Source organism: Aedes albopictus, chromosome 3 (genome assembly GCF_035046485.1).
Source record: "Aedes albopictus strain Foshan chromosome 3, AalbF5, whole genome shotgun sequence".
Taxonomy (NCBI): Eukaryota; Metazoa; Arthropoda; class Insecta; order Diptera; family Culicidae; genus Aedes; species Aedes albopictus.
Genome location: NC_085138.1, coordinates 79,004,533 through 79,025,275, shown reverse-complemented (window position 1 = coordinate 79,025,275; position 20,743 = coordinate 79,004,533). Strand labels below are relative to the sequence as shown.

Genomic DNA, 20,743 nt, shown 5'->3' with positions numbered 1-20,743 from the left:
TCATTACAAGTCAGGCCACCCCTGGGCCCCCTCCAGAAAAAAATCCACGCCAATGAATGCCTGGGATATGAGTTTCCTGAATTAGGCTAATGGCTTTAATGGGGTCTGTATTACGCAGCCTTTGCTGTGTCAACTTAGGTTCGTTCATACCGGAAACCTTCTGAAAGCCTTCTCACTTTACTCTAATTGAAAACTTTGTTATTTTTTCAATGATTTAAAATCTTTTGAAAATTCCTAGTGAAGAATTAAAATAAATTTAAATTCACTTTAATAAAAAAAACCCCACCTATGGTGAACAGAACCCTTCTTACACTTATTAAAAATATTGTTGTATTATGCGTATTAAGCAAATTTATTTTGTGTGATTGACCAAAAGTTCTAGAAAATATTGTTGATTTGACATCTAGTGAATTGGTTCCCAAAACAGCATCAGACCATGGACTTACCAGAAATGCCAGACACCTCCTAGAATCTTATATGGAATGTTAAAAAAATAGCTTTCATATTATGAAATATTGTATCTTTTGTTAACTGCCAAATAATCTTGAATCGATTAACAAATGGATAAGAAAATCAGCGAGATGCACTTTGTCTAATATCTCTTAATCAGTCGAATAAATTGGCTCCGAAGTACTTGGTATTCATGGTTATGGTGTAAAAAGGACAAAAATGATATATCTACTAAGTTAATCAGTTTTGGCATTAACTAGTTATTTTGGCTGTCCGGTTCTTGCATGTTTTCCACAATATATAAATTCAAAGCTTTCATTTAACATATTGTTAGTTTTCATAAAATTCATGTGTATTTGCAATTTGATAATTAAAATTTTGTTGAAAACAATAACCTGCTAGAATACACTTTGTATGATATCAGCATAATTTATTGAAAAATAATTTCCCATAGACTGGTGAAAAACTAATGCAAGATAACAAGTGAATACAATAATAAAAACCCGATTTAATGAAATAATCTTCGTAAGATATCTCAGTAATCAAATGTCGATTCGAAATAAAATTTCAGGGCCTTATACAAGGATAAGCTGTAGCTTTCATTTGGTGCTTAGAGAACCTAAATCGGTTGACAGATGGCTGAGATATTTATTATGGTACCCTTGGTCCAAAATCTCTCAAAAAGTTAACCTGTATTACTCCCAAGTACTCTTTGAAAGATATCTCGATAATCAAATGTCCAATTGTAATGAAATTGTATAGGGTTCTACTAGAATGTTGTAGCTTTCATTTGGTGCCAGGATAACCGAAATCGGTTGACAGACGGCTAAGATATTTATTATTATACAATTGGTCAAAAATCTCAAAAAGTTTAGTTGTATAAATCCTAAGTACTCTTCGAAAGATATCTCTGTAACCAAATGTCCAATCGAAATAAAATTTCTGGGTGATCTACTAGGATGCTGTAGCTTTCATTTGGTGCCAAGAGAATTTAAATCGATTGACAAACGGTCGAAATATTTATTATGATACACTTGGTCAAAAATCTTAAAAAGTTTAGAAATATGACTCATAAGTACCGTCAAATGGGGTAACTTGCAACACTTTTCGACTTTGAAGCAATATCATTGAAAATCTAAACATATGAAACATACTGTAAAGCATCGTGTATACTAATTACCACGAGTAGAATACTAGGCAGCAATTGATTTACCAGAATACGTTGCCACCTAATCAGGAGGTGCAAAATACATGCTTGTTGCAAGTTACCCCATCTGTGGGGTAACTTGCAACACATGACATGAAGCTAAGTTAGCTACCATTAAACTGCTCTTACATTCTAGTTTTTGTTCATATTATAAGTTTTTGATGTAAAGCGTGGAAAATGCTTTGAAAAGATATACACTAACCAACTGAAATATGATTTTTTAATTAAAGGGTTGATAGTTATTATTAGCGAGGATATATGGTTTCACAGCAGGTTTTACGTCTCACAAATATTAAATATATGTAGAGCTCATGACTCAGTACTAGTTACAATATGTCAACAATGCTTAATGTAATTTGCTGAAAAGGTTAAGTTATTCATCTTTAGGTAATTTTCAGTTCGAAGTAGTGTATGGCTACTTAGCTAAAATAACATGATTTAAACACTCATTCAACTTTCTAAATATTAAATTTGGGCATTCTAGTGCAATAATTTACTGTATTAGGTTCAGAATGGATGTTGGTGATTGTTTTAAGATCATCCATAAACTAAATTAAACTTTAATCGAGGTGAAACATGATAAAATTTCAAAATATGGAAGTCCTTATCTTTGTTTGAAGGTAACGTACAAATAAAGATAAATTTGAGTCGACATTTGAAAATGAGCACGACACGTAATTATTGAATGATCCATTTCAATTATTTCTACTTGAAATATCGTGAAATAAAAATAAATTATAGAAAGTTTTGTTAATTTCAACTGTTGCAAGTTACCCCATAGTGGTCGTCGCATATGATAATGATTTTTTACATTACTTAGTCGATAACTTTATCAAACTTTTATCGTTTAGCTAAGCTTACTATTAGGTACCCTAACTGCAAGAAAAGTCAACAGACTTATCGCACTTACTATAGGAGAGAGGTAAAGCACGATTTTCATACTTGTTTTTATGGCATAAAATGAGCAAATCGTTTTAACAGTGTAGCCAAACAATAAACAAAGAAACAACATTATCTTTTCCACTAAAACGATCTTCGGTACACATAATTTTGATAACCGAAATGGTGGAGCATACTAGCTTTCATTATTGTGTGAACATAGTTCACATTTAATGTATGTCATCGTGTTGCAAGTTACACCGCTGTTGCAAGTAACCCCGTTTGACGGTACTCTTCGAGAGATATCTCGGTAACCAAACGTCCAATCGAAAAAAAAATCAATAGCGTTCTACTAGGATGCAGTAGCTTTCATTTGCTTCCAAGAGAACTCAAATCGGTTGACAGACGGCTGAGAAACGTGCGTGACTTTTTTTTGTAACGCACATACATACACACACACACACACATACACACATACACACACACATACAGACATTTGCTCAGTTCGTCGAGCTGAATTCATTGGTATATGAGACTCGGCCCTCCGGGCCTCGGATCGAAAGTCGGTTTTTCGAGCGATATTTATACCCTTCTTATGGGTGTAAGAAGGGTAAAAAACATAAATAGAAATATAAAAATACATGTTAAATTGGCAACATTCCCCAAACCAATAAATCTCCGGCAAATTAAGGCAAATCGCTGCCTCGTAATGACGTCGCCTTTCATCAAGTACGATGGGTGGGCGATAGAAGAGGAACGCCGTCATCATTTACCCTCGACCAAACTTCCTCCCCCTCGTACACATAGCTATTATAGCAGCCAACCTGTAAAGCATCAGGACAGGATTACCAACAAATTGGCCACATTCTTCGAGTCTCGCATACACACACACACATCATCTGCGCGCGCGAGAGGAGAGAAAGGACCTGTTCTCCATCATCATCAGAATCTGTGCTATCATCATTGCCACCCTCTTCACCACCGCGCCATGGTTATTGCTGGTGGCGGTGATCATTGTTATCCTTCCGCTCTCTCCCATTCCCATTCAAGCAACATAGATACTAAATGAAGAGCCCCGGTGTGTCGGTAGGGGAAGACCAACCAACGACGAGAGCGCGGTTGGTAAAAACGGCAAAAGGCACACGATTACACATTTTTGCATAACCTCATCAACTTCCGCTTTGCTTGGTGGCAGGCAGTAATAAGCCTCTGAGGGTTGGTTCGAGGGGAAGAACTATTATCATCCCTCGTTATCGTTTCGGCGGACGACGTCGAAAAAGAACCTGATGCTGGTCCGCCTGAATGGCTGCTATTCAGTCGGTTCTGGTCCGGTCAACGCGTTGCACATACTTTCAGGAGCAGTAGTCTCTACGTTCGGGCTGATCATAGAAGCAGTTTGTGACGGTAGAGAGCGCCTCTAGCCGAAAAGGTCGGGATGCTGTTGGAATTTCTTTTTCATTAGTGCTATATCTTGTGGTCTCTCCACATTTGCCATTGTGTTTGGACGAGTGAGTGTATGTCGGGTTGCCCTGGATGACCATTATTGCTACTTTTCCGGTCATTTTGCGCTAGTTGTGTCGTGTTTCGGCATCGCCGCCTTTGTGAAGCTGAAGTAGGCCGAGAAGAACGCACCGAACCGTTACTATGAGGATTAAGTTTCCCGCAGAGTGCTTGGATTGACTGAGGCCCCATCAGACGACAAGTGTTTTACCGTTCCGACGACGAATATGATGATCTCATTTGGGCGTCGAGGATAGTCTAGTGTGTCATGTAGAACGTGGCTGCTGGAACGAAAAGTGGCTGGTTTTCAGTTGATGGGCTTCCTCTTGTTTGGTCGTCCGTCGGTCCATGAAAGTAATGTTGACAGAATTGCAGAACTACCAAGAGTGCAACTGTTGACATAGAGGAAGTTAATCATTCCAAATCCAAATGCCGTCCGGGGATGTTTATTGGGAGTGCTAATTGAAGACAACTCGGAAAGACCTGTATCAGGTAGAATTTCAGTGCTATTGACAAAAGTTGCAGAGCTGATGAGTTGCTATACTGTCTGAATATGTGTCGATGAGATGTGATATGCACCGATTGTGCTGTACACGTGATGCCCCTCAACGAAAAGTTGCTAATTAAGTGATTGTGGCAAGCGAATAATTGGATTCTAGTGAGATTGCCTTTTTGTGGCGCTACTGAAGTGCTGCTTCATAGGATGAAAAACCGCGATTTGGATTGAATGGATTAACCACCCTAGTGAAGCATCGTAACAAAAAAGGTAAGTGGCTACGACATAAATATTTTAGTAGGTAATTGTTTCCCCCCTAACATTTACATATTTTAATTTATTATTTAAATACTATCTTATCTGATTTTAATGGATAATAAGTACTACATTCGTAATAAAAATAAAATTTTTAAATATTAGGAATACCGGAATAAGGCAAGTTGAAATGGAATCTTCAACGTATTTTTTTTTTCTAAAAAAGATATGAGAGTGGTACAATTATATGTGAATATGTCAGCAATTTGATTTTCGAGATTAGAATTACAAATAACGGTATTTTTAATACCTGACCTATTCCTTCCAGCTCGAGGAAGAGGGTTATGATGAATTTCGCCCCAAATCGTATTCGGAGTTGGCAGCACCCTCTCAGATTACAACTTTCTGGGTGTATAGACCTTGACTAGATAAGCCACTTTGCATACTTAGTTTCTTATCTAGACTATCTTATGAAAAGGGCTAAACTTGTTTTACCATTTTTTTCAAATGTGTTTAATAAAAAAAATGACTACTCCTACAAGAAAGTGTTGTATGGGTAATAGTCACTAAATACGTCAAGTTTCAAGAAAAAATATTGAAAAAATCCAAATTGAGTCCTACCGTCTACCCTCGTTGGTTTGACCGCATCTAATCTGAACACTTTTTAATTTGACCCCCGCTAATCTGCACATCGTTCAAACTAAAAATGGTTCAAACGTCATTCTTCCCCTGGAACGGGGTGAAACGGAACGCAGGATCAAAACAAAACAACAAAAAGGGTTACCATCAGTGTGTTTTTCGATGCCCACAGGGTTATTAGAAGTTCAAATTAAAAAATGAACCCCGTTGCTTTGCATGAGGTGTCGTTCAAACCAACGGGGGTAGACGGTACACTGAAAAAAAAACGTCGTCGATTCACAAAAAAAAAAACAAAATCTTCGATTTCGATGAAATTTTGTCTCAAGATAGGCAATTATGTTCCCTCCCAACCGTCCATACACCACCAGATGGACACTTTTAAGGAAAAAAAGTTTTTCTGACAAAAACTTTTTCATGTCCAAACGATTTTTTTCAGTGTCTTTTGTTATCAAAAACTAAACCAGTGAAGGTCATAATCATCTCAGAATCCAATGAAACACAATGTGTTAGGAGATTTTGTCTCATTTATTCAAGGAGATTTTGTCTTATTCATTCAATCAATTCAATTTTTATATTTAAATAAATACTTTATTACAAATGGTTTCTATTAGGAAATGACAAATTTCGTCCTAAATCGTATTTGGAGTTAGCAGCTCCCTCTCAGATTACAATGAAACTTTCTGAATATGTAAACCTTGACTAGATAAGCCACTTTGCATACCGTCTACCCCTTTTGGTTTGACCTCATCTAATCTGAACACTTTTTAATTTGACCCCCTCTAATCTGCACATCGTTCAAACTAAAAATGGTTCGAACATCATTCTGCTCATGGAACGGGGTGGAACGGAACGCAGGATCAAAACAACACAGCAAAAAGGATTGCCATCAGTGTGTTTTTCGATGCCCACAGGGTTACTAGAAGTTCAAATTAAAAAAATTATTATTATTATTATTATTATTATTATTATTATTATTATTATTATTATTATTATTATTATTATTATTATTATTATTATTATTATTATTATTATTATTATTAGCTTTATTTACGAGGCTTCCAGCCCTAGGCTGGTTCGCCTCGAAAATTAAAAAATAAAATAAAAAATGAACCCCCTATGGTTTTTCAAACCAACGGGGGTAGACGGTACTTAGTTTCATCAAAATTCATCTAGACTGTTTTTTGAAAAAGGCTAACTTTTTTTTATCGATTTTTTGCAAATGCGTTTAGTAAAAAAAATGACTACTATTACAAAATTAGAAAATATTAGTAATTAGTAAAATATGTATTAGTAATAAGTAACACAAAATATTAGTGTAAGTAATTAGTAACTAAATATTAGTAATTAGTAACACAAAATAAGTCAAGTTTTAAGAAAAAAATATTGGAAAAATCCAAATTGAACCCTTAAAAAGGCATTTTTAAAATTCAAAGTCGATTCAAAAGCAAAAACACCATTTTTTAGGCAAACTTTTTTCTTTAAAAGTGCCCGTCTTGTGGTGTATGGACGGTTGGTTGGGAACATAATAACCTATCTTGAGACGAAATTTCATCGAGATCAAAAATGTCTTTTTTAATCGACATTGTATTATTTTTAAATTGTTTTTTTCAGTGTAGGGCACAATCAGGATGTTTTCAATACTATTTGTTAAAAATGTTTTGTGATAATCACCCATACAAAATTTATTTTAGGAGTTGTTATTTTTTCATTGAATGCATTTGAAACAAGTCGATAAAAAGGTGCGACGAGGATAAATTTTTGATAAAATATTTATGTAAATAAAATAAAAGAAAACCTTCCCAAATGATTGAACAAATGAGACAAAATCTATAACAAAATGTGTTTCATTGGATTTTGGGGGGATTTTAACCTTCACTGATTAAGGTTTTAATAACAAAAGACACTAAAAAAAATCATTTGGGCACGAAAAAGTGTTTGTTAGTTTGTTGTTTAGTCGGAGGAAAACGTACCTCTGGAGCCGACCTACTGATACCCGATGGACGGTTGGTAGGGAACATAATTACTTATCTTGGGACAAATTTTCATCGAAAACGAAAATGTTTTTTTTTTTTTGTAAATCGACTCGATTTTTTTTTCAAATGATTTTTTTCATTGTAGGGCTCAATTTAGTTATCTTTCATTTTTTTTTTTTTATTTTGAAATATTTTGTGAAAATCACCCATACAACACATTTTTGTGGGACTAGTCATTTTTTTACTAAATGCATTTGAAAAAAAAATGCCCTTTTCAAAAGACAGTCTAGATGAATTTGGAAGAAACTAAGTATTAGGGTGCCAATGAAAATCGAATTTTCGAATTTCAAAAACGGGTAGTGCTCAAAAGTTTCGTCTCCTCAAAAAAAGTCCCCATGCAAAATTTCAGCTCAATCGGACTTCGCTAAGGGGTGGCCCAAAGCGGTCAAAGTTTGGCTGTTTTGAAACACGAAAAATATCCCAAGGTAGGGATACATGAAAATTTCGAAATCGAAATTTTTTTTTTATGCCAAATGCCTTAAAAGTGCATGAAACGTCGAGATCTGGTGTTATCTGAAAAAATTTTTTTTTGAAAAAATTGACTTTTTGGACTTAGAAAATTTTTGAGTTGGGGGAGTGAAATGAATTTGAAATGGAGGATTTGAATTTAGTTGCTGAAATATTCATAGCAATAGTACTGGAAAATGTCTTATATCATCGTTGGCAACTGCTAGCATATTATATATCATATATCGTTAGGGTGGTTCACTTATTTTGCATTAGGGTGGTCCTTTTTGTAGAAAAATTTAAAAAATAAGATAATAGTATTAAAAATCTCTTATATAACTGTAAGTCATTTTCAATATTGAATATATATCATATTTCATTAGGGTGGCTCATTTATTTTTAATTAGGGTGGTTCTTTGAGATGTGAATTAAGAACAAAAAAATATTTCCAGAAAATTTGCCAGTCATATTTTTGTACAGTTTAAAACCATGATCCTTTATTGGCATGTAACACTTTGTTAAAATATTCCTAGACCAACATGTGGAAAGAGCGTAACAACCATTGCGAATTTATACTTCTCCTGTCCCTCCCGGGCGTATCACCAATTATTTATGAAATCTTTTATTTTCATTTTTAAATTTTGAATCTTTTTTTTTGGGTGCTTCACTTATTTTGCATAAAAGTGGTCCCTGGTCCTTTTTGTAGAAACATAAATTTAAAAAAAAAAACGATAATAGTATTTGTATTTGTATTGTATTTTCCGTTAGGGTTGTTTTTTTTTTTGGAAATTAAGTTTAAAAAATTCTTCCAGAAAATTCAACCAGGTAATATTTTTCGTATAGCTTCAAGCCATGATTTCCTACAAATCTTTCGGTGACTTATCTATAATGAGATATTCTCTAATTATTATCTCTCCTCTCGTTCTATTTCATTATTCACGGCATCAATATAGTGATTAAAACCGATTTCTATCTACAGAGTTAAATATTGTGGTACGGACTACCAAAGAGATTTATTTACTAGAGAGGTTCATCTCATTGAAAGTTTTGGAAAGTTTTGTGAGACTAAATTTAAAAATTCAAGTAAATATTTATTCAGCTGTTTCTATGAGGAAGAAGAGTTTAGTTTGAAGAGTAAAACTGTTTGTTGAACCCCTAAGATTAGGAAGTTTTTCATTAATGCGGTATTTGCAGATATAATTAACTTTTGCAATGGTCATGGCCAAGCATGTCCGTACTGAGCGGATGCAATGTGTGCTCTTTTGATTGACACCAACAAAATTATCGTATTCATGCAATCTTCCTATCTTAACTGAGAGAAGGATGTTGAAATAATTTAAATGTCTTTTCGAACTGTCAAAAAACCTCAACGCAGTTCCGCACGGAGCGTTAAAATTCACCCGAGTGAAATTCTCTCCGTGTGCTCAGTGTGGTACTGCGGTGCGGTTTTCTGACAGTTCAAAAAGACATTTAAATTATTTCAACATCCTTCTATCAGTTAAGTTTGGAAGATTTCATAAATACGATGTAAATCCGAAATAAATCAATGTAAATCAATAGAGCATAATTTTCATACGCTCAGTGCGAACAAGCCTGGTCGTAGTAAAAGGGACGTAACGAAAGAGTGGGAACGGTTTTGTGATATTTACTAAATTCATGCTGATAGGTTTTTGGTATCGTAATCTGGGGGGAAGTTGATCAATTTTTGTCTATTATTTTCTATGAAATCAGTTTCGTAGCGCATGTTACCGAGCAAATATTTTTAAAACATGTACTGAAGAGACCTCCATCAAGCTCCGTTAACAAAATCCTTACAAGAAATTACAACATTTTGTAAAAAATAATCGAAAGGCCAAATTTCAGAACTTTGAATCCGGGGTGAAGTTGATCAACCAATGATATTGAATTCTAAGATTGTGAAATTATTAAACAATCTAAATTTGATGATGCTGAATCTGAAAAAAAGTATTGAAATTCTTACATCTGGTGTATTTTGTATGTAAATAATAAAATGAAGTTCAATTAATTACAAAATGACCCGCGTCAAACGCTTAAAGGTAGGCAATTTTTTTGAAAATCGTTAGATTTTCGCGAAAAAATATGAATTGCTAACCCCAATTTTTACGCATATCTAAGTTCAAGATAGCTAAAATGATTGATTAAAAGAGTTTTGCAAGCCATCCCATGTACAAGATGTTGATGGGAGGCAATATTTTGAAAGGCAATCTTTCATCAAGCTATATTACACATCCGGAAAAATCGATATTTCTATATCAAATTTGACATCATTGGCATGCAAATTATCATAAAATCTTCAATAATAATCACATCATTGATTTACGGCAAAAGTTCTTCCATTGAACTAAAATTGTAGCATCCTCCCTCAGCAATCTTTTAGCGAAGTATAAATTTCCAAATTGTATTGAAATCTATTTCAAAACTTCGTGTTTCATCTTACCCCATCCGTTTCAACTTGCCCCGGTATACCTTACGTTTAAAATCAGTTTATTATTCCTTATTTTAAACCATAATAAAGATCTGGACCAACATTTGTGTTGCGGAACAACCATTGCAAACGCTTACTTTTTTCGTCCATCCTGGGCGTATCCTAATATTTTATGCAAACTTTTCCCATTAACAGATAGAGGAGAGTCAGCTCTATCTGTTACTGGTAAAAGAATCCAGGGACATAAGAAGCGGAAATTCGCAATGGTTGTTACGCCCTTTCCACATGTTGGTCTAGGAATATCTTAACAAAGTGTTACATGCCAATAAAGGATCATAGTTTTAAACTATACAAAAATATGACAGGTAAATTTTCTGGAAATATTTTTTGTTCTTAATTCACATCTCAAAGAACCACCCCAATTAAAATGAGCCACCCTAATGAAATATTATATATATTCAATATTGAAAATGACTTACAGTTATATAAGAGATTTTTAATACTATTATCTCATTTTTTAAATTTTACTACAAAAAGGACCACCCTAATGCAAAATAAGTGAACCACCCTAACGATATATGATATATAATATGCTAGCAGTTGCCAACGATGATATAAGACATTTTCCAGTACTATTGCTATGAATATTTCAGCAACTAAATTCAAATCCTCCATTTCAAATTCATTTCACTCCCCCAACTCAAAAATTTTCTAAGTCCAAAAAGTCAATTTTTTTCAAAAAAAAAAATTTTTTGAGATAACACCAGATCTCGACGTTTCATGCACTTTTAAGGCATTTGGCATCAAAAAAAAAATTTCGATTTCGAAATTTTCATGTATGCCAACATTTGTTCGAGTTGGCGTGAAATCCATATTATGCAAAAAATAGAGCATTATATATAAATTTAATTATATTAATTCAAAATTTTATTATTTTTAGTGCTCTGGGATTTTTTTAGTTTTCAAAGCAAATGAATTTTGCCTCTCGGAGACAAAAAGATCATTTTAATATTTGTATTGCCAAACAACGCACATTGGTCGGGCTCTATACAAAGGGACGGCCAAAACTCTCAAAAAACGAAATTGATATTTTTAAACTTTATTTCACCTTATAACAAAGGTAATGTATTGTAGTTTTATGATTCTTAATTAAAAGCATACCAGCTTTTGTATTTCAATGACATTTTCACCGCCAAAGTGGCCTAAGTCATAAAATTGAAAAATGAACCATTCGAAAAAAGTAAAATAATAATATTTTGAGCATAGAATATATATTTTATGTTATCTAGCATATGGAAGCTTGTTGTTGGACTGTTTGATTGCACGCATGGTGCAAAATTAATATGTCACAAAACTTTTCAAATTTTCATATATTGTACCTTACGATTTTTAGTAATTTTTAAACTAAAAAACGGTTCGTGTCGTCACGTGTCGCCGCAATTTCGAATAGTACATCTTAAACATGATGCTTAGGGCTGCATAAAAATGTTTAAATATTTTGCAGAAATTTGCAGTTTTTCAAATTAGAGCTATTTAAAAAAGTCATGTTTTTTCATATATTTTACGTTATTTTTCCATTTGTGGCTGAAATAAAATTTATCTTCCCACATTTTTCACACATTTTGAACAAACTTGATTGGATTTGGTCGAAAGTTGATCATTTAATTAAATTCAAATTGATTTTCTAACAAAAAACGCAAAAAATGTGGGGTTTACTGATTTTTACCGTTTTTTGAAATTATTGAGGTTACGTAATTTTTGAAAAGCCCTTTTTAAACACTAAAAATACTATATAACATATCTAGACAACCTTTAACTTCGATTAAACACATAAAAAGAGTTTTGGCCGAACTTTATCTTTTTCCGATCATTGTGCAACGTTCAGGAGGTGGCCAAAATGTTTGGGATAGGCAACTTTTTTTCTCTCACAAAAAAATTCAACATGCTGTAACTTTTCTTAGAGTGCATCAAAAAATCTCATTGGTACAAATTTGAAATCGATTGGTTAATCTTTCGCGAAGCTAGAAACGTTCTGGTAAAACACTATTTTTTAAACAACTAATTTTTGAACTGTCATATCTCGGAAACTAGTGAACCGAATTGTATGAAATTTTGAGCGATTATCAACAATATATTAATGCTTGAAAATGCTTTAAAACGTAGGTACTTTTCAAACGTTGAAAAGAGTTATGATGGATTGACACTTTTTGGATCTTTCTTGAAAAAAAAATATTTTTTTCACATCTTTGTCATATATAATAAGATATATTTGAGCCCTTTTAGATTAAAGGAAGAACACATTTAGTATTTTTTGTGCGGTATTGTACATTTGAAAAATAGTCGGAATAATTTCGACATGGTTTTAATAAAATCTCGAACCTTTCTTCGATACCACCCATCATGTCTTGAACAGTCCGTTGATTAGCTTATGTGGTCATTTTCTCCCACCATCACTAATCACTACATCTCCGTTGCATCCTGAACCACCTTTCCAATCTTCTTCAACTTTTGCTTGACAATTCCCCAATATTTCTCAGTTGGGGGGATCTGAGGGCAATTTGGGAAATTGATATCCTTTTTCATAAAATTCACTCCGTTGTCTCGATACCACTGTAGCTATTCTTCGCTGTAGTGGCAGCTTGCCAAATCAGGCCAAAACTTTACAAGTCCATTGTGAGCTTTAATAAATGGAAGAACTCAGTTTTTCGGGCACTCCTGCTTGTAAATTTTGGAATTTACGGTCTTGTTTGTCACGAAAGCCTTAGGTTTTTGTTCGCAGCTGCGAATACCACGCCAAATCATCATTGGCACAGCAAGAAGAGGAGACCCTTTGCTTTCATTTGCTGGGTGAATTAGCGATACTTATTTTTTTACGATAATGTTTTTTTGTCCCAGACACCGTGCTAAAAATCCTGGAGGTACTTCTGCACAAATTCTTGACGGAATCCCTGGAGAAATTCATGAATAAATTTCTGAAAGTATATCTGGAGGAACTCCTGGAGAAATCCCTAGAAGAATTCTTCGAGGCATCCCTGGAGGAATTTCTGAAGAAATAACTAGAAGATTTCCTGGAGGTTTCCCTGGAGAAATTCCAGGATAAATTCCTTGATGAGTTTCTGGTGGAATTTCTAGAGAAATTCTAGGGGGGACCTATGGAAGAATTCTCGGATCAATCCCTAGATGAATTTCTAGAGAAATCCCTCGAGGAATTCCTGCAGGAATACCTGGAGGAATCCCTGAAGAAATTCCTCGATGAATTTCTGAAGAAAACCCTGCAAGAAATCCTGATGGAATCTATGGATGAATTCCCGAACGATTCCCTAGAGAAATTTTGGAAGGGATCTCTGTGAACATTTCTGAAGAAACCACTTGAGAAATTCCTGGAGGAATCCTTAGAGAAATTTCTGGAGAAATTATGGAAGAGACGCTGGGGATTTTTTGTATCTGTATTAACGCGATTTTTAGCCCTGGGCTAGTTCATCTCGTGACCCACGCTTTACTTCCCTTCCGAAGGAAGAACTCACATTTTTGTTGTGAGTTTGTCGGGAGTAGGATTCGATCCCTGGTCCTCGGCGTGATAGTCAAGCGTTCTAAAAATCCAACCAGGTCTGCTCCACCTCTGGGGGAATTCTTGGAGGATACCTGCGGAAATTCCGTGGAATTATCCCTGGAAGAATTCCGGGATGAATCCCGGAATAAAGTTCTGTAGAAGAATCCTGGAAGGAATCCCTGAAGAAATTTTTGAAAAAAAATTAGAGGAATTCCCAGAGGAATTCCAGGAGGAATTCTTGGAGGAATTTCTTAGGGAATTATTGGAGGAAACATCAGAGGAAATCCTGGAGAAATCTCAGGAAAATCGTTAGAGAAATACCTCAAGGAATTCCTGGTAAATTGCTGGAGAATTCCTGGTGGAATTTCTGGATTAATCCCTGGAGGCATCTCTGGAGGCATCCCTGGAGGAGAAATTGCTGGCTGAATTCCTGTAGAAAATCCTGGAAGAATTACCAGAGGAATCCCTGGAGAAATTTCTGGAGGAATTGTTGCAGGAATTTCTGGAGGAATTGTTGCAGGAATTTATGAAGGAATTCCTGGAGAAATTCCTGGAGGAACTCCTGAAGACACACTCGGGGTAATTCCTAGAGTAACTTCTGGAGAAATGCCTGGAATAATTGCTGGATAAACTCCGGGAGGAATTCCTGAGGGAAATTCTGAAGGAGGATTCCTGAGAGAATTTGTAGAGAAATTCATGCAGAAATCAAGGAATTCATGGATTATTTCTTGGATAAACTCCGGGAAGAATTCCTGTGGGAGTTTCTGAAGGAATCCCTGGAGGATTTCCTGAAGAAATTCCTAGAGAAATTGCCGTAGTTATTTCTGATGGAATTTCTGGTGCAATTCTTCCCAACAAACAGTTTTGCTATACAAAAGTGGAACAAACAACTCTTAAGCAAACTTTAGCTTAAGAAACTGTTGTACATCTAGTTCTGTCTCGTAGTGTAGAATAAGCCTAAGTTGAAATACACGTAAATAAAAATTGAAAAAAAAAATGTTCTGCTTCTTGAGTTGAATGTACTCCTAAAGGAGTCCCTGAATGAAATTCTGAAGGAATCCCTGGCTAATTCTACTCTTTCATGGAGAAAGGCCTAAAGGAATTCCTGGAAAAATTCCTAGAGCGTTCCCCAGAGGATTCCCTAGAGGGATTCTTGAAGACATGCCCGTAGGAATTTCTGGAGGAATCTCTAGATGGTTTCCTGGAGGAATCGTGGAGAAAACTCTTGGAGGAATTCCTGGAGGATTTCCTTCAAGAATCACTGGAGGAATCGCTGGAATAATTCCTGGATGAATCACTAAAGGAATTCCTGGATTTGTTGTATGTACCTCTAGAGGAATACCTGAAAGAATCTCTAAAGGAATTACTAGACGAGGGAATCCTGAAAGAATTCCTGGAGGAATCCCAGGGAGAATTCCTGAAGAAATCCAAGGAGCAATTCCTAAGGGAATTTCAGGAGAAGATTCTGAAAAAATCCCAGGAGAAAGTACTAAAGAAATCGCTGAAATTATTGAGGAAATCCTGAAGGAATCCAAAAGAGTATGCAGAGGAAGTTTCGGGAGGAATCCCTGTAGCAGTTCTTGAAGGAATCCCATAAGGAATCTCAGGAGCAATCCCAAGAGAAATTCCTAAGGGAATCTCTTAACAGTTCCTGGAGGAAGTATGGGATTAATTACTGAAGAAGTTTCTGAAAGAATTCCAGGACGAACTGCTGGAAGAATTCCAAGAAGGGGTATTTTTTAAATAATCCCTGGAGTTCTTCCTGCAATAACTAGGGTGAATCCCTGAAGAAATATGCGAAGTAATACCTGCAGAAATACCTTAATGGATCTCTGGAGATTTTTTTGAAGAGATCTTAAAAAAAAACACTAGAATAATTACTGGAGGTACCTCTGAAGATACCCCAGACCAAATCTCCGAAAAAATGTCTGGTGAAATCTCTTGATGAATTCTTGAAGTAATCTCTGGAGGAATCCATTATGGAATAACTGCAGCAAGCTGTGCAAAAATTCCTGGAGGAATTGTTCATGCTCATATAGTTTACGAAACTAGGACCAAATCTAAATCAATAACTTGATTCGTCAAAACTGCAATGCCGATTTACATATTCGCATATCTGGTGCCCATGCTGCTTAAAAGACAGTTACACTTATTGTATTAGGCAAGTAAAACAAGCTTTTAAATTTCACAGAAATTTGTAACAAAAACCACACAAATTTCGCCTTTGAAGCCTATGTTAGCCTTCGAGTGATCGCGCTGTTGTACTTTATGCAACACGTTAAAAATTTTTTAAAAAAATATACTATTTCCACGTATACTTTCAGGAACCACTCTCCATTAGTACACTTTGTTTGGAAACTGTATGAAAACAACATTGAGTCAATTTGGCCCATGTTCAGTTTCATCATCATTAGCTATACCATGTTTGATTATTCGGCATAAGCTGTCCCTTCCCAAGCAACACACATGTTATATAAAAGTTACGACAGCGCAAGTTTTGGTTGTATAGAAGTTTATTTTACGTTATTTCAACACTATGTTAGAATTACGTAAAGTAAACTTCTATACAACCAAAACTTGCGCTGTCGTAACTCTATTATAACATGTGTGTTGCTTGGGTTGTTCATTTTTTTTTGTTTCTCTAAAGTTGTCCTATGATCAGTTTATACGCATAAAAAGCTGTACCACAAATGATGAAATGTGAGAAATTCTAATAAACTGTGATGATTAACCTGTGAAGAGTGCCGAGTGTGGAGCAGTGAGAAGTGTCATTTTGATTTTTAAATTTTGAAAAATGTATTGATTTTTTTTGTTCTTAAATAAAAGAGCACCTTTTCTGGGCTACTATGATTTTTTTTCAGTTTTTTAGAACTTTATTTTGATACCTAGATTCAATCTCAAAGAGATTTATTTAAAACACCTTTCGACAGCTGGGCAACTAATTAACAGCTCCGCACAGTACAAAATGCGACGACGGGTAATTCGACAAATAGCTCCAATACAAACTTCAAATTGATTTGTAAATATAGGTTCCCGGGCATTAACATTCATAAAAACTTGGATTTTGGCTCAGTTTGGCATGCAGATTCAGAATATGGAATTATCGCAACACCGCTAAAGATGCCAATTGAACAGTGCCGAGCGATGAGTGTGAAGTTTGGCGTGATAGGTGATGAGTGAGCTGTTATTAGTGAGGGGTGAGGAGCAGTGAATAGTGAAAAGTTTGAAGTGAGGGGTATGAAGCAGTGCGAAGTGTGAGGCAGTGAGAACCGAGGTATGTGCAGTGGTTATTAACCCTAAAAGGGATACCTGGGGTCCATTTGGACCCCAGGCGCTTTCAGAGCTCGTCTTTGATGGAACACACTCAGCGAGGTGGCGAAACTGAGGCCATGAAGGTATCCCTTTTAGGGTTAATTACACTGCTCGACAAAATTTTGCAAAATTTGGTGTTATGGGATGAGAAAAAAAATAACAGGGGTTTGGGACCCTAGAAGTGTCATAGTGAAAGAATTTTTGAAAAATATTGGACCGGGCCTTCACAGTTTAAAACCGAAGTTTATATGGAGAATTTGGGGTGTTCAATTGATATGTGCATTAGAACGTGCCGTGCATATTTTTAGGCGTTTTCGGTATTTGGGTTAGTTTCGTTATTGTCTAACGCCCAAAAATATGCTCAGCACGTTCTAATGCAAATATCAATTGAACACCCCAAATTCTCCATACAAACTTCGGTTTTAAACTGTGAAGGCCCGGTCCAATATTTTTTTAAAAAATTCTTTCACTATGACACTTCTAAGGTCCCAAACCCCTGTTCTTTTTTTCTCATCTCATAACTAAATTTAGTGTTGAACGATGTTATTGAGCAGTAAAGAGTGAGAAGTAAGCAATTTGGGATGAGGAATGAGCAGTGAAAAGTAAGCAATGTAAAGTGAAGAGTAAGAAGTAATCAGGGAGAAATGAACAGTAAGAAGCGAGAAGTAAAGAGTGAGAAATCAGCACTGAGCAGTGAAGAGTGCGAAGTGAACTGTTAAGAATATGCAGTGAACGAGTGAAGGAATGAAGAGTGGCTATAGAGGGGAGTGAATGAAAATGACGAGGGAGAAGAGAGACGTGAGAAGCAGATAGTGTTAAAGCTGATTTTGTGAATATGTACTCTGTGTACTTTTTCACGAGTTTCCATGTACGCACAGTAAAAAATCTATGAAAATGTATGTGTTTTGTAAGCTCAGATTCAAATTCGAGTGTGTTTCAATTTAACATGCATACACAAATTGCATGAGTTCTGTTTGATTCCAAACTGGTGTCAGACATTGTTTTTCAACACCTACTTGTTGAGTCTGTCAAAAAATATCTAAACAACCTATCAAAAACATTTAAGCAAATTGCAAAGCAAATGTTACGGCACGTTTTACCCCACCCTCCCTTATGACAAAAATATTCTTCAGAAATCCTAAAAATACTTCATGAACTCCAAAAATTCTCCAGGAATGTCAAAATGCGTGAATGTTGGTCATTCTCTGGGATCCCTGATATCATCTGATAAATTCAACATGCATGGGATAACTTATGCTGAAAAATTGTGAACCAATTGACACAATTTTTGAACGCGGTATTCCCGCCATGTACAAAATGCCAAGTCAATTGGCTGGAAATTGTCTGAGTTATAGGGAAAAAGTGCCCAAATCACCACTGAGTACCCTGAGTAATGGAGTAATGTTAGCCTGTGCTTTTAAAGAAAGCACGAGTTAGTTACCCTTCCTAAGAACTATTAAATTCAGGTACAAGAATATGATCTACAAAATTAACAGTACACACATCGTTCATCAGGTGCTGAAACTTGATAGCATAATTAACCATCCGGAACAAATTCGAGCTAAAAGCGGTTAACAGGTCGACATTGATATGCCTGCATCACAGCAATGGCGAAGAATATGTAGCGAGTTGGATGATTATTAAATACGGATATCAATTACCTACCATCCTGCCCTCAAATGGAACAGGAAGCAACACTCGATCAGTGTGCAATAAACTGGTGCATCATAACTACAATCATGCTTTGGTGCCCATTGTAAGCAATGCGGTTTCTCATTCGTTATGGTCAGTTATGGGGTTGCAAGTAGGTATGAAGATTGGTGCATTATGAAAGACAATACATACTTCCACATCGTACTGTTTACATAGATGCATCAATCACACTATATATTAGATGGCTTCTTTTGCTTTTCAATGTTTTATAAGTATACATTCCTTGTTTTGTTGTCCAATTATGGAAAACTGTCTCTATGCCTACAAGCTACTGTAGCTTTTTGTAACTGTAGCTGTTTGTAACAAACAACAATAATATGTCTACATAAGGGTCGTTCGATTGTGACAAATGCGAGTTCTTTTTATTACTATACCAACAGTCACTGTCATTTACAGGCTGAGGTCTTACACAGGGTGATCATTGTCTGGTGAAATTAAAAATCCATCTTATTAACTGGGAACAAAGCCTTTTGAGTTTCAGATTTCAGGTTTAAGACAAAAATTAACTTATGCTTAAAAGTACGTTTTCCAATATAAAATTTCATACAAATTTCAATGCAATGCGTAATACGGGGACGCAATCAATCGCTTCCAAATTTTGTATAGTTGTTTTGGCCACTAACATGAACCTTTATTCCAAAAAATCGACCTTGTTGACCCAGTCTTCTGGGATCACCTCATGTTTAGTGTTAAATCGAAGACTACTTTATCAAGAACACATGGAACTCTGTTACTTTCCCATACTAATGGCAAGCGTCACCGACGGCACCGCCGCCTGTTGAGCTAAGGTGGTACCTAAAAGTGTATGGTGCGAGTATGAAGATTAACACACACTACCATGAATAGTGCCACATTAATCCGTGGTAGCGCTGCTAACAGCGACTCCCGATTTTCAGCAGTGCTGCAAGTCTTCTTGATAATGTGGTCTTCGGTTAAATGGGAAATTTTACCCAGAGACGGGATGCCAAATTTAAAGCGCTTTACCGTCAAGTCGTTCCGGTATTTTGAACACCACTGTTACTTGAGACGTCCTATTCATTCTTGTTACAATGTACACTAGTATTCAGTGTTCTCATAGATCAACCCACCTAATTTTAATGGACCCGAATAAAAATTTACATTAGCCTGACGTTAAATTTCGATGTATACATCAACATCAAGGTTTGATGTACTTCTGATGTTGAACATTAGAAAACATTACGATTCAGATGTGTTTATGCAAGGTAACATAATGTATACATCAGGAAATCAAACGTTTTTCTGATGTCAAGCAAATAATCCGAAACATCAAAATCTGACGTTTTCAAATGTTTTTTGATGTGCAAAAAACATAAAACTCTAACGATTTTCTTTGTATGTTGATGTAAAATAACAATAGATTTGGACGTTTTCAGATGTTTCATGATGTGCAAAAACATTATATTCAAACGTTTTGTTATGTATGTAGATGTAAAAAACATTAGAATTATACGTTATATTGATGCAAATTGAGACATCGGATTTAGATGTTTTCAGATGTTTTATGGTGTGCAAATACATTAGATTCAAACGTATTTCTGATGTATGTTGATGTAAAAAACATCAGATTCAGACGTTTCCTGATGTATGTTGACGTCAATTCTGACATTTGTTTTAGACGTTTTTAGATGTTTTATGATGTGTAAATACATTAGATTCAAACGTATTTCTGATGTATGTTGATGTAAAAAACATCAGATTCAGACGTTTCCTGATGTATGTTGACGTCAATTCTGACATTTGTTTTAGTCGTTTTTAGATGTTTTATGATGTGTAAATACATTAGATTCAAACGAAT

At 35.3% G+C, this 20,743-nt stretch overlaps 1 protein-coding gene across 1 annotated transcript in view; it reads left to right on the top strand.

Moving 5' to 3' along the window:
• The first annotated feature begins 3,770 nt into the window (after positions 1–3,770).
• The window catches only part of LOC134291115 (protein disconnected-like), a 71,560-nt gene continuing 54,587 nt past the window's right edge, over positions 3,771–20,743 (top strand). The window contains exon 1 of the mRNA XM_062858437.1: positions 3,771–4,802. The gene's annotated coding sequence lies outside the window, so the exon portion shown is untranslated. The remainder of the gene's footprint in view (positions 4,803–20,743) is intronic.